The sequence below is a fragment of the Salminus brasiliensis genome, chromosome 1 (genome assembly GCF_030463535.1).
Source record: "Salminus brasiliensis chromosome 1, fSalBra1.hap2, whole genome shotgun sequence".
NCBI lineage: Eukaryota > Metazoa > Chordata > Actinopteri > Characiformes > Bryconidae > Salminus > Salminus brasiliensis.
Genome location: NC_132878.1, coordinates 71,015,767 through 71,029,943, shown reverse-complemented (window position 1 = coordinate 71,029,943; position 14,177 = coordinate 71,015,767).

Below are 14,177 nucleotides of genomic sequence, written 5' to 3'. Positions count from 1 at the left end.
CCTCCCCCACAGTCACAGGATAATCTCTGAAGATAATCATTTAAGGGATAATCATTTGAGGGGCCTAAAATCATGACACCCTCTGTTATTGTTGGAGAAGTGAATTAGACTCATAATCTTGCAATTTATTCTGTAATGTTGGCCAGACATTAGTCTAAGTCCTGTCTGAAATCAGAGGGAGGCTTCTGTTGTTTTCTCACTCAGATTTTCTGACTTATATATATTGTCCCACAGATGGTTAAGTGCCTGTCAGCACAGTCTTAGATTAGTCTCAGTCTCTGACTGTATATTGTGCATTAAGCTGCTCACAGCTATTAGAATTTAGTCATTTCATTTAATCTATCTGATGGTAAACAAAGTTTACTCAATCTGATGGTAAACAATCTTTTTAGAAAAGGTTTCCTATTCTGGTTTGTGTTTGGACTGTTGTCAGTCAGATAGCTCTTTCCTATCAAAGTAAGTCGTTCTATAGCATAAGTCTAGCGTGTGAGCTTGGTCTTAATAATATTTACATCAGAAACGTGGCATTTATGACATGGAAACTGTGTTCAGGGAGAATCTGAAGAAATTTCTGTCACACAGCTGTGGAAACTGGTACACAGTATCGCTATGAGAACATTTAACTACATCAAATATCATCAGGTTTTGTCCCACTTTTCCTTATGTCCATTCTCTATTAACTGTGCTCTAACTTGTCTGATTCTTCAATAAAAACATATTGGCCATTTTTCAAAAATGTGGGAAATTATAATAATAATAAAAAACTATAAGCAGGTGTATCCAAAGGTTTGCATAGAACTGTGTATGAGTGAAATAAGTGGAGTACCGGGCTCTATTGTCTCTGTTTTGGGACAGCAGGTGGGTGTGAAACTCTGGGAAATGGCCCGCAGGGGGAAAGGTGGAGACCCCACGACTGAACAAAAGCAATGGTGACACTGGAGAGCCATCTAAACAGCAGCACCTCCACTATCAGTGTCAGAAAAGCTGCAGGCTGTGAATGCACCTGGGACAGAAAGGCTGTGCACGCAGGCCATGACCTTTTAGCACAATGAGGAATTTAATAAGGAATCCATTAAGACATACCTGTGACTCTCAGCTGCTTTGGGCAGGGTGGGATGCAGGGAGGGGGGCATTGTGTGGAACAGTTAAAGGGGTTGTCTGTTAAATACTCCCTTATAGAGTGTGGAAGGTCTTTTACAGTGTATTTAGTTGAAGTTCCCAAATATAACAACAATAGAGCCAGAGACTGACAGTGTAATGTTTCTCTTATAGGAGAGGAGCATTGTTTACATTACATTTCCGCAGGAAAATGAACTGAAATATTTTACGTTTTGAGAAACTATGTATGTATGATATGTATCAAATTGTTGTGCACCCCTGTTCACACAATAAAGTGTAAAGTATGTCAACAAAATTCAATTTAAAAGGACATTTCTCTGCACATTGTAAGCACAGTATCGAACTTTTGGAGGTTAGGTGCCTTCAATCTCCTGCACCTACTTCCTGGTGATCTATGATTGTGAGCTATAGTAGTGATCTATAGTGTTATCAATAATGTGAGCTATAATTGTGATCTATAGTTGTGATCTATAGTTGCGATCTATAAATGATCTATAGTGTCATCTATAAAAGTGATCTATAATAGTGATATATAGTGTCATCTATAATTGTGATCTATAGTGTCATCTATAATTGTGATCTATAATTGTGATTTCAATAATGATCAATAGTGTCATCTATAACGTGAGCTATAATTGTGATATATAATTGTGATTTATAATGGTCTATCATGGTGGTCCATAATAGAGATCCATAATGTTGATCTGTAATAGTAATATTTATGGGGGATCTATAATGGTGATCTATGATGATGATCTATAATAATGGTCCATAATGTGATCTACAATGGTGATCTATAATGGTAATCTATAATGGTGATCTATAATAGTAATCTATAATAGTGATCTACAAAGGTGATCTATAATAGTAATCTATAATGGTAATCTATAATGGTGATCTACAATAGTGATCTATAATGGTAACCCATAATGGTGATCTATAATGTGATCTACAATAGTGATCTATAATGGTGATCTATAAAGGTGTTCTATAACAGTGATCTATAATGGTGATCTACAATGGTGATCTATAATGGTAATCCATAATGGTGATCGATAATGGTGATCTATAATAGTGATCTACAAAGGTGATCTATAATAGTAATCTATAATGGTAATCTATAATGGTGATCTACAATAGTGATCTATAATGGTAACCCATAATGATGATCTATAATGTGATCTACAATAGTGATCTATAATGGTGATCTATAATTGTAATCCATAATGGTGATCGATAATGGTGACCTATATTGTTGACCTATAACAGTGATCTATAATGGTAATGTATAATAGTGATCAATAATAGTTATCTATAATACAAATATATAATGGTAATTTATAATGGTAATCTAATTGGTGAATTTAATTAAACTCACTGACCCATCAGCGGGCATGTCACAGTAAACAGGGCCAGAAGAAGCAGGGATTTGTGGGAAAGCTTGTGACTGTCACTCAGTGAGAGTTGTTACTGAATGTCCCCATTACCCCCTCCACACATGTCTCCAAGCCACATACACACACACACACACACACACACACACACACACACACACACACATGCACACACACACACATACACTCAGCCCGAGCTGCTAAAACTGAATGTGAAGTTGAGTCCTATTCTGGTTGGTGAACAGGTGACGGTTCTGGCAGGCTGCGCTCTCTCCGCAGTAAACGAACACAGTGCTTTCCTAGAAAAGGCCAAAGGGGCGGTGCCACAGAGCATGATTAGCGGCGTGTGTGCACGTCTGGGTTAAACAACAACGCTGTTTTCCTTCAGCACTCTGATTCGAGGCACTTGTCTGTGGGAGATCAGAGCAGCGCGGGGTGATTACAGTGAAGCTGTTTGATTCCTGGCCGCATTGCGTACAGCTGAATGAATGCAGAGCTGTCTGTCTCGGCTGGGTGGCATTGTTGAAAAACGCATGAATGACTTGTAAATATCCACTTAAATTAGGCAAATCCTTTCACCTCTGCAGCCTGTTCCACTGGCTAACTCTCTGAAAGGGAAGAGGGGGAGGGAATACAGAGTCGAAAGTGGAGCTTTATTGATTACAGGGAAATTAAAAATAAACATTTTTTACTGGGATTTCTTTCTTTCTCTCTCTCTCTCTCTCTCTCTCTGTCTCTGTCTTAGGCCCTATCTCTCTCTCTCTTACACACACACACACACACAGGCACATACACACTTGTATTTTTCCTATGCATGAATAGAGCACCTGCGAGGCAGACTGTGTGTTCTGTGTGCACATAAGACTCCATTTACATGCATGTCTATTACTATTCAAATCAACAGCGCCAAAGCCAAGCATTAACCAAACAAAAAGCCTCAGGACGAAAGAAAACATGCGGCGTGCACACGGCTTACACCGTCATTTGTTTATTTCTGATGGGCCTGGTAAGGAAATGGAACAAAACCAACAGTGTTACAAATTGAAATGGAAGTGAGAAAATATCCCTTTTCTGCCTTTTCTGCTTAAAATTCTGTCTCTCCAAAACCTTTTCAAAGAAAAGAAAAACACGTATACTGTACTACTTTACTGTAGGGAAGCATCCATGAGGTTACATAACACCTACATAAGCCTTTCATGACAACTGACATATGAAGGCTTATTCCTACAGCCGCCCATTGTTATACAGGCTGCATTTGGCCAATTTAACAGTTTTACAGTTCCAGCTACAACAATACAATGTACTGTTAGCTAAGATAGCTAGTCACACTGATACTACGTTTATATTGAGGGTGAGCATCTACAGAATGTGAATAAAAGCACAACCAGTTAGCCATATAGTTATCCACTACCAAATACACATATTTTATCTATACATATGAAGCTTAAACTGACCACCTTAAAGAACCTACGTTAGCACAGTCTGCGTTAGCTCCTTAGGTTTGAAAGTCATTGGGGAAGTGAATGGTGCTATGCACCAAAATAAATTATATTATTTGAACAGAATCAGATAAAGTGTAAAAGTGTCTCTTATTTCTTAAGCTACATTATATGGACAAAAGTATTGGGACACATGCTCATTCATTGTTTCTTCTGAAATCAAGGGTATTTAAAAGAGTTTATCCTGCTTTTGTTGGAGTAACCCACTCTACTTTGCACTTCTACTTTGGAGCATTGCTGTGAGGATTTGATTGCATTTAATGACAGGAGCATCAGTGAGGTCCGAATGCTGGATGGTATATACAATGGTATATACCAACTACAACATTATACACAACTTTAGCATAGGCTAAGCGTACAAATACACAAATATAGAAATTTTGGACTAATCCACAGGATTAGCTGATTTTATGTATTATATATATTATATATTATTTAATTTGACTACTATGTAGGAATCACAGCTGAACTTTTTATATATTATAATATTTATGCCCCACAAAGCAATATATCCAGTCTAAGTATGTTTCAGAATTGGTTTAATGTCCATAAGGTACACTGACTTGCTTCAATCTTTTTGTACAAAAAATAATATTGCCCCTTTAATATCCATCTACCTATGTTGCCATTATCTCCCACAATTAGAAGCGCTGTTGAAGTTAGAGCTGTTGCTCTGATTACCTGATTTTGGAGTTTATTTAGCATTAGCAGTGACAGTGAAGAACAATTATTAGTGAGAAGGACTGTACCAGTGCTTTAATTACCATTTTATTATCACAGTGCCGGACTGCTGAATGACACACACACACACACACACACACACACACACACATCAAGCACATGTTCCCATGACCTCTCACTGGCATTCCTCTATAGATGAGTGATTGGAGCCGGAAGAGTTTTTGTGACTAGCAGAGCTGAATAACAGCAGGAATGGTCTACAAAGAGCATTAATATTGCCAGGTTAGCACTGCCAGGTTGGCACTGCCAGGTTGGCACTGTCAGGTTAGCACTGTCAGGGTAGCATTTCCATTGTGAGGTTAACATTGCTGCTGTTTGTCTGGAGGGTCCACCATTACTGGAACGTCTATTGCTTAGTTATGAGAGACTTAAAGTGCACTCTGGTCCACATTCGGCTGCTGCAGTGACCTACGGTGTGCACTAGAAGTCACCAGTGCATTATGGGAAATTGTAGTGTCTCAAAATCACCTTGGAGTTCCATTTTATAATTCTGACACAGAGAGGAAATGACTGAGGGAATCAAAAGTGCCTTAAATTGCAATTAGGCATCCAGTCCATCCTGTCATAGCCTGAGTTGTAAGGGGCTTCTGGGTAGGTTATGGTATGGTGCTAGGTTCTGAAGTGTAAATATAGAGACACATGTTGAATATAATATTTTCTGCTTTTCAAACTAAACTTAAATTAGAATATTCACTGGCTCAATATAGTGGCAGCACCCTGCTGAAGTTTACTGAAATAAACTACAGCTCTTTTGCTTGTATGATAATGAAGTGCTACTCATTATCATTACTCGCTCTAACGAGCTACTCCAGGTGAAAACAGGTGGTGAATAGACAGATTCACAATGTCTCTGATATGGTAAGCAAGCTTATGGCAAAAGCAGAACTTTGTTTAGAGTCAGTTGAAAAGAATGGTACAGATTTATCCTGAAATGATGAGTATGGGGAAAACAAATAAAAAAGGCATAATTTTGTCTAAAACTGTCTTAATCTTAATCGCTAGTGAACCCTTTTGAAAAACTCACCACACAGAGCAGTTAGGACACAGCTACACTGTTTCTGGCTAAGTTAACCCTCAGAACATGCAGTTATCACCACATGTGTACAGTGTAACTACAGTGTAGTTTATTCTGAAGTCTTTGTGACTGGTAGTTTCACTGAAGCAGGTGGAGAAGCTGTGTGGAAAGTGCAGACCGCACCGCTTCAGTGTCTGCTAGCAAAAGAAGAGATAATTTGCTAGTGCAGTTAATAACATCATATTGTCATTCACTTTAAACAGCTAAGTCTGTAACCTACCAGGAGCAGACCTCCGTTAACTGAAGGAATAACTTCCAAGCCCCAGGGTTTGATAAACCTGTTTATTTAGGAGGGTTAAACTATGAATACACAGAAAGTGCGGTTGGCAGTGTGGCACAGATCTGGAGTTATTTGTTGTTGATTTATTTAAAGGTAAGTCTGTTTCTAGACCATCTCTTGTGCATTGAGCAGGATCTTTGAATCGGGTGCGTTCGGTAACAAAGCTTCCTCTCAGCTCCTTCCTCTCCAGCCCAGCGACTCCGGCAACGCTCCACAGATGTTATTGACCTGTGGGTTAACTCATGTCAGGTAAGCCTGGGAGATAATAGACAAAGAGCATTTTCTTTTACAGGTGGAATGACAGGGCATATCCGCGCGCCCCGGCCCTGCCGCACTGACAGATTTTCTAATTCACTGCAGATTCTCATAAAACTGGGTGGCCAAGCGCGGCCCAGGGCAACAGAGCCCTCATTCATACTGGGTGGGATGGAAATTAACCGGGATTAATTTAAGGGAGCACCACAACTCCCTCGCATTCGAATAAAATGAAGATCAATAAATTAAACGCTGGAGAGGGTCATGATGTCAAGCTGCCCGCTGACGGGCGATCACAGTCTGTGGAAAAGCTGGAGGAATTTCAGTTTCTCGTGCTCCTTAACGACTTTATTCCAAGTCGGAAAGCACTTCCATCCCACTCTCCTCACATGCATGAGCTGCACTCCTGTAAACACGGCCATGCTGGAGAGAAATGCCTGTTAGGCTTCTCGTTTAGCAGATCGCCACACTTTAACGTTGTTTGTTTCTCTACTTCCCCAGTTATTATCTTGAATGTGTTATGTCTCTGCCTGGTTTTCCACTGATACTAGTGTTTACAATTACTGTAGTAAGGCTTTAGGAGGTATAGCATGTTTATCCGGACTTTCCAGACAGTTCCAGCAGAGCCGAGGCGCCGTTTCTGGTCAGCGGCATAAGTGACGTCGCCAATCTAATTAATTAAATATTCTTCAGGCAGGTTGCGAGAAACTGCAGCTCTGTTCAGTTAGTCGGCTTTTAGCAGAAGCATCCTGCACCCGAACCTGAACCACTTTGTGTGTCATGATGCAATCAATTATCCAGTAGAAGGCTGCTGAGGAGGCCACCTTGTCATTAATGCTATTAATATGTAAAGAGCGACTTCTGCTCTCACATGACATATAGCACAATGGAAACAGTCTGAAAATGATGGCCCTTTCTAGACCCTTCAAACCCTAAAGCCCTGTATGAGGGCCCATGCCTCAGTTCCTCTTTCTTAAACAACACCTTGGTTTCATACAGCTGCTGAATAATGTATATGTTGGATAATTAGTTCCTGAATAGATTTAAATTTTAAAAAAGCAAAAGAATTCAAGGACTTACAAGGTAAGGTAATCCTTATTTACTTACTTACTTACTTACTTACTTATATGTAATTAAATAGTATGAAATATTGGTACATTTGTATTTTCTGGTTCTGTCCATAAGGTCAAAAGAAAAAGGGAATACATTGACATATTGACACTGTAATGCCAGACATCCATATAAGGTATACTGTAATATATATCTTCATTATATTTATTCCTGTACATATACATTTGTGAGTTTATGAACCAAAAACGGCCATAATTGACTTTCATTTGGGCTCCAAGCAGCCCATCAGTCTAATGCGCTGCCACCATGGCCTGGGGGTTGTAAGTTTGAATCCCAAGTCAGTGGCCAGAGTCAGAGAGAGCACAATGATGCTCTCTTGCATGATACAGTTGTCTGTTAGCTGGTGCAGTGGGGCTGGGGATCCCAGCATGTTTGCTACCCAGCGATGCCACAACGGTAGCAAGTCTGGCTTCGAATGTATTGAAGGAGACATTTGTTAAGTCCTTACTTCCTAGTATCAGGAGCATTGTTAATGCTAGACGGAGCTACAAACAGGTGGGTTAATTGGCAGTACCAAATTGGGAGTAAAAAGGAAAAACTTTTACTACAAATTTCTATACAAAGTCCTTTTCATTTGTTCCCTCTTTATCCCTTGGAATCAAACAGGCTGCTTTTGACACTGTGACTTTAATACAGAATGCGCTAATAGATGCAAATGAACTCTGTTCTGATTGGCTGTCATATGTTGTGCTTTAGATAGCCTTCATTTTAAAAACCTCCAGACTTATTTTAGGAGGTGAGTGTACAGTCCCCTTGAAAAATATTGCAGCAACCTATACTAAAAACTGGAATTTGGAAGAAACAACTGGTGTACCCACAACCCTACACTGAACACTGACCAAGGAAAACAACAGCAGTTGATGAAAGATATTTTTTATATTTATATTTTAAGAGTTCTAAAGAAGATCCCAGAAACAAGAATCAGTGAGATCCAAAACACCTTCTACAGGTCAGAGTTGAACCATTATCATCAACTGTAAGAATCAGAAGGCCAGATTGTAAGAGTTCTGAAAGGTTTTATGGACTTGGTGAGACCAAGATCAGCCTCTGACAAAGTGATGAAAATGCCAAAGTGTGGAAAATGAAAGGACATGCTCATGATCCAATACATACAAGCTAACCAGTCAAGCATTGTGGATGCACTACCATGACTTGGCTTGCGTGGCTTGCATGTCTGCTTTTGCTTCAGTGGAAAAGCCTGTTTTAAGGAGAATGCTGCATTTGAATAGGTCTGTTCCATTTCTTTCAGAGGAAACAGTGCAAATGTGCTCAGTCTTGTTACACAAAATGACTGGAAAACAGCCTCTACATCCCCATATATGTACTGAATGGGCCGAGGCTGGAAATACAGCACATCAAACATACTGTGGGAAAAGTGAGAAATTTGGTTCTCCATGAGATGCAAAGAACCAACGGTTTCAGAGCAGTTGCATCTCATCTCACTCAAACTGCCTTATCAGAGCCAACCGATACGATACGTGTCTCTGTTGTGTGAACTTTCACAAATATCCAAACAAAATCTCTCCCCAGATTAGCATCAGTGTTTACACAGACTGCTCTTAATCTGGGCCACGAGGGAGACACCTGCGCCGCCACACCGTCAGAGTGGCAGGTAGAGTTTCGCATCAGGCCTTCCGACAATGGTCAAAAAAACATCTGATCCACATGGTCCAGAGGGAACCTGGGTAAAAATACAGAAACACACACAAGCTGGCACAGCGCACAAACACACACACACCACACAACAGCATTCTGCCAGCGCTAACACTGGCACTGCCAATACCTCTCTCTCTCTCTCTCTCTCTCTCTCTCTCTCTCTCTCTCTCTCTCTGTCTGTCTGTCTCTCTCTGTCTCTCTCTGGGGTGTACGCAGGTATTAGCTGCCCACAGGAAGTTCTCAGTCTCAGGAAGCTAACCCTCTGACTCTTGGCCCTGGTTCAGACCAGAAAAAGCTGGGACGGAGATACTCTCTCTCTCTCACACACACACAAAAAACACACACACACATGCATGGTAATGCTTTCACTGTTTACTGGGCGGTAGTGAAGCGTGAGGGACAGGCATGGTGCAGAGTCCAGCGGTGTGCTGCATTGAAATGTGCTACATTACCTAATCTAGCTAGCTCAGCTACAAACAATTCACTTGGCAGCAGCTGTACCCAAGTTCAATTATAGGCCTGTAAGACAGAGAGAGAGAAAGAAAGACAGATCTGAAGACAGAAGGACAGGAAGAAAGAAGGACAGATTGGTTTGGGGCTGTAATTCTGACTGCACACCAGTACGGAATGGATAAGGTTTAGGTGTTTCCTGGTTTCCAGCTTTTTAGGTAGAGCTGCTGGAGAGCTGAACCCACTAGTTCCACTTCCCTGTAGAACCCTGGAGGTGGTGTGTTATGTGCTATGACTGTTTTCATGGCAGTGATTCAGTTTGCAGTAGGTCATGTGAGGTGTAATAGCACACCTCCTCCAGTCTCTGACTGATTCTATACGGACCATTCAAAAGGTGGTCAAATCTGGTATCACGCAGAAACCTGTTCAACCAATCAGATTGTGTGGGTGGGGCTACATCTTGAAATATTGTTAGATTGTGTTCTACAGGGTGTTACGACCTCTTTGGCTCTCCCTCCTGTAATAAACACACACATACACACACACACACAGGAGAGGGCCAGATGCTGTGTGTTAGGTTGCAGCTGCTGGGGATGTGTGTGTGTGTGTGTGTGTGTGTGTGTGTGTGTGTGTGTGTGTGTGTGAAAGAGAGAGAGAGATAGAGTAAGAGAGAGAAAGAACAAGAGAAATGAAGACTGATCTCCAGTCAGTGTTTCACATCCAGGTGCTGCTCTGGCCAGCTGGAGCTGATGTCCCCCTGTGGACAGATGCCTCCGGACAAAGGGTCCAGGATGCTCACCACCTGTCCACGAACACACACACACACACACGCACTGCCCGGACAGTCTCGCCTTCACTTCATTAGCACTCTCCTGACACACTCGGAGGAAACCTAAGAGCGGTTACTGAGCTGGAATTCCCCGCCCGGCCTCCCAGTATAGGCCAGTCCCAACTCTGCCTTACTGCCGCTCTCCTCCCAAAGCCGGTGAACGCTGGATGACCACGTTGTAAGTTTTGCTGAATAACAGTGTGAGCACTGGAACCTGGCCGGGCTTCTTTAGCGCTGTGTGGAGGGAAAAAAAAGAAAAGGCAGGGGAGAATAACAGGTTTGTTGTGCTGGGCTTTGGATTGCTCTATTAGGGCGACTTTGTTTCTTCTCTATCCATCCAGGAACCAGACGGGTTTCCAGAGGGATTGGGCACCGGCAGCCGGGGAGGCGGGGGAGGCGGAGGGAGGGCTGGGGGAAGGGGGGGACAAAAGCCCCTTTATCTGCTCGGCCCTGTCTGAGAGTTCAGCTTTCACAGGCTTATCAAGATCCTCCGCAAGTGTGCTGAAAAGTCAATCACAAATGTAAAAAAACACCCCTGGGATTCAGCCACCTTTTCCTCTGCTTTTACTCTTTACATACAGCCCGGACCCTCTCCGCTCCGACGGAGCTGCACTTCGGCGCACCCGCGTCCTTTTCCCACTCACGACCATGGCCCGCGATCTGCGACCAGAGGCAGCGAGGGCTTGAAGCGGAAATGGTGAGCCATTTCTGACCCTAACAGTACTCACGGTGCAGTAGGCCACACCTAGGATCTGCTTCTAAGGGCACATTTATGTCTGAACACTTTCAAACCAACACACGTTAAATTAGTGTTTGTTTTTCAGTCAGAAACGTGGAGTGCTGGGCTAAAAACAACCCAATTTAGATCATTTTACACCCCAACACTGGGTCACCAAGGAACAGAACTCACACTGGGTTAAACTGACTGTCAGTATAAGCTGACATGCTGGGTCATACACAATTACTTTGAGCCAGCACTGGACTGTTTTTAACTCATGTGTTATTTTTCCGTTTGTTTGTTTTTATTTATTATAGATTGTTTTTCTTTTTTTAATGAACACATTTCTCCTTAAAAAATTGAATCGCGACATATTAGTCTAACTGCTCAACAATGACAACATCAATTTTTCATTACAATAACAAGTGTTAATAATAGTGTTAATGAGATTTATTTGTGGTGCATCCTCCTATGTAAATGCAGCTCCAAATGCTTTACAGAAGACAAATAGAGGTGCATAAACAAGATCATAAGATCATTATAGCATTTATCTTTTAAATCATTTTTAAAAGATGTTACTATGTACAGAATGTTATGTACAGAAGTTACTATACTATTAGTAAGGGAATAGAAATGACTGGGCAAAAACTATCGAACAAAGAAATACTGATAAACTATATAATAATAGTAAAAATAATAATAATAATAATAATAATAATAATAAATTATATTGCATAAAAAACAATGCTATTAATAAAGTAGCATATATTTAATACCTACTTACAAATCGTTACATTTTCAGCTATAAATTGACAAATATAATTAAATAAATTGCAGCTATGAGCCAGTGGAAACAGGCGTAGCTTCAGGATGCTAACAGTAGCTAATCCTACCAGTCACATCAACAGCCAGTGCAAGTACAGTGTACAGCATTTTGTACTGAAAGGAAACACCAATTAATCAGTTTCACTAACAGTGAGCAGTAAAGCATCTCAACTGTATGGAAGCTTACTACCTGAAAAGGGGCTGTTTGACCAGCTCTGTTCTACTAAGTTTCTTGTGCTGATAATGAACCCATCTGCTTTATCAGGGTTGTTGCTATGGCACAGTCAGTATCCCAGAGGTTCATATCATTTAAAAGACTAAATATGTAGTCCATCTAATTGTAATCAGCAGACTCTACACGTTCAAGCCAGATGCCTGTAAATAGAAGATATTTTATGATGATATGAATTAGGCTAAAGTTGTAGGTACAGTCTCCACGCTCTTTGATTTTTTTTGACGTCAAGACAAACAGAAGACATCAACAGATACATGATTTATTGAATGTAATGATTTATTTAATGTGAGGATTTAGTAATTATGTAATGCAAGTCAAATCTGACCCTAATTGACATCAATAACTCAAGGTTTCTAAGGGTAAATAAGAGGCAGATCAGGGCTCTTAGAGAAAGAACAGTGGACAACACAATTAGCTGAGATATGCTCTTGGGTTGGGAGCAGGAGTGGAGGGGATGGTCCGCTGGGGTAAATCGGTAAATCACTTGTAGAAAGGTGAAACGTGGCCAGCACGAGTGCGAATAATCCGCTCCAGACGCATGTGTAACGCCAAAGAAGCAGGTGCAAACAATTGAAACAGCTGTCAGTAAGCTACAGTGATCTCTTTTGATATTTTAATTGGTAGACGATCCAGGCACAGTTTTGGCAACATTGTTGCGGGCCCAGGTCATCCTGCCTCCATCTGTCGGAGGGGAGATGATGGGTTTTCCTCTTTTCTTTTTTTCCTCTTGTTCCCCTAAGGCAAAGAACGGCTCTAGGATGTGTGTCCAGCTCAACGTTCTCTCCTGATTGCTGCCACTCCTGTCTCTTTACTCTGCATTTGGAAGTCCTCAAAAGACATCAAACGCTGCTCATGTTCACACACTTCTCAGTCTCTCTATTTCATTTCTCTCCTCCTTTCTCCTCTGTATCACCTTCCCCAATCTCACCATCGTTCTGTTTCCTCTTTACGCTGCAAGTTTAGCACTCAGACTTATTGCTCTGTACCCACTGTGAATCACCCAGTATCTAATGTAACTCATTCGTCATCTGTTGTAAATTACTGACCATCTTCTAAAAATTATTTAGTATATATTGTGAAATATTTAATATCTAGCATAAATTAATCCACACCCACTAAAATATTAATCAGCATCTACAAATGAATTATTCAGTATATACTGCAACTTATTCAGTATCCACTTTGAATTATGCAGCATCTACTATGATTTATTTAATATCCACTTTGAATTATGCAGCATCTACTATGATTTATTTAATATCCACTTTGAATTATGCAGCATCTACTATGATTTATTTAATATTCACTTTGAATTATGTAGCATTTACTATGATTTATTTAATATCCACTATGAATTATGCAGCATCTACTATGATTTATTTAACATCCACTATGAATTTTGCAGCATCTACTATGATTTATTTAACATCCATTATGAATTATTTAGCATTTCATGCAACATTAAGCATCCACCATGAATGATTCAATGTCTGCTATTATTTATTTAGCATCTACTACATCGTATTTAGCTCCCACTATTTATCATTGCCATCTACTTTAAATTATTCAGTATCTGCCTTAAATTATCCAGCAAAAGTTCAAAAAGAAACTGTTAAGTATCCATCATTAATTATTCAGTATTCACTGTAATTTATTAGTTTTGACTTAAAATATTGAAATATTTGAAATATTTAGCAGCCATTAGCACTATGAATGATTCAGTATCTACTATGAATTGTTCAGTATTTATTTATTATTGTTCAGTATTTTCATTATTCTTTCCCTTTTTTTAATTATTCGGTATACCTTATCAATTAGTCAGCATTCAGTATGCCCTATTCAGTATCTACTATGAATCATTCATGCTAATGTTAAACACAGCTAGTGTACTGAGACCCACTTATAGAGACCCACATATTGGCCCTTTAGAATTGAAGGTGTTACACCAACAGCATTCTTTTATAAATCAG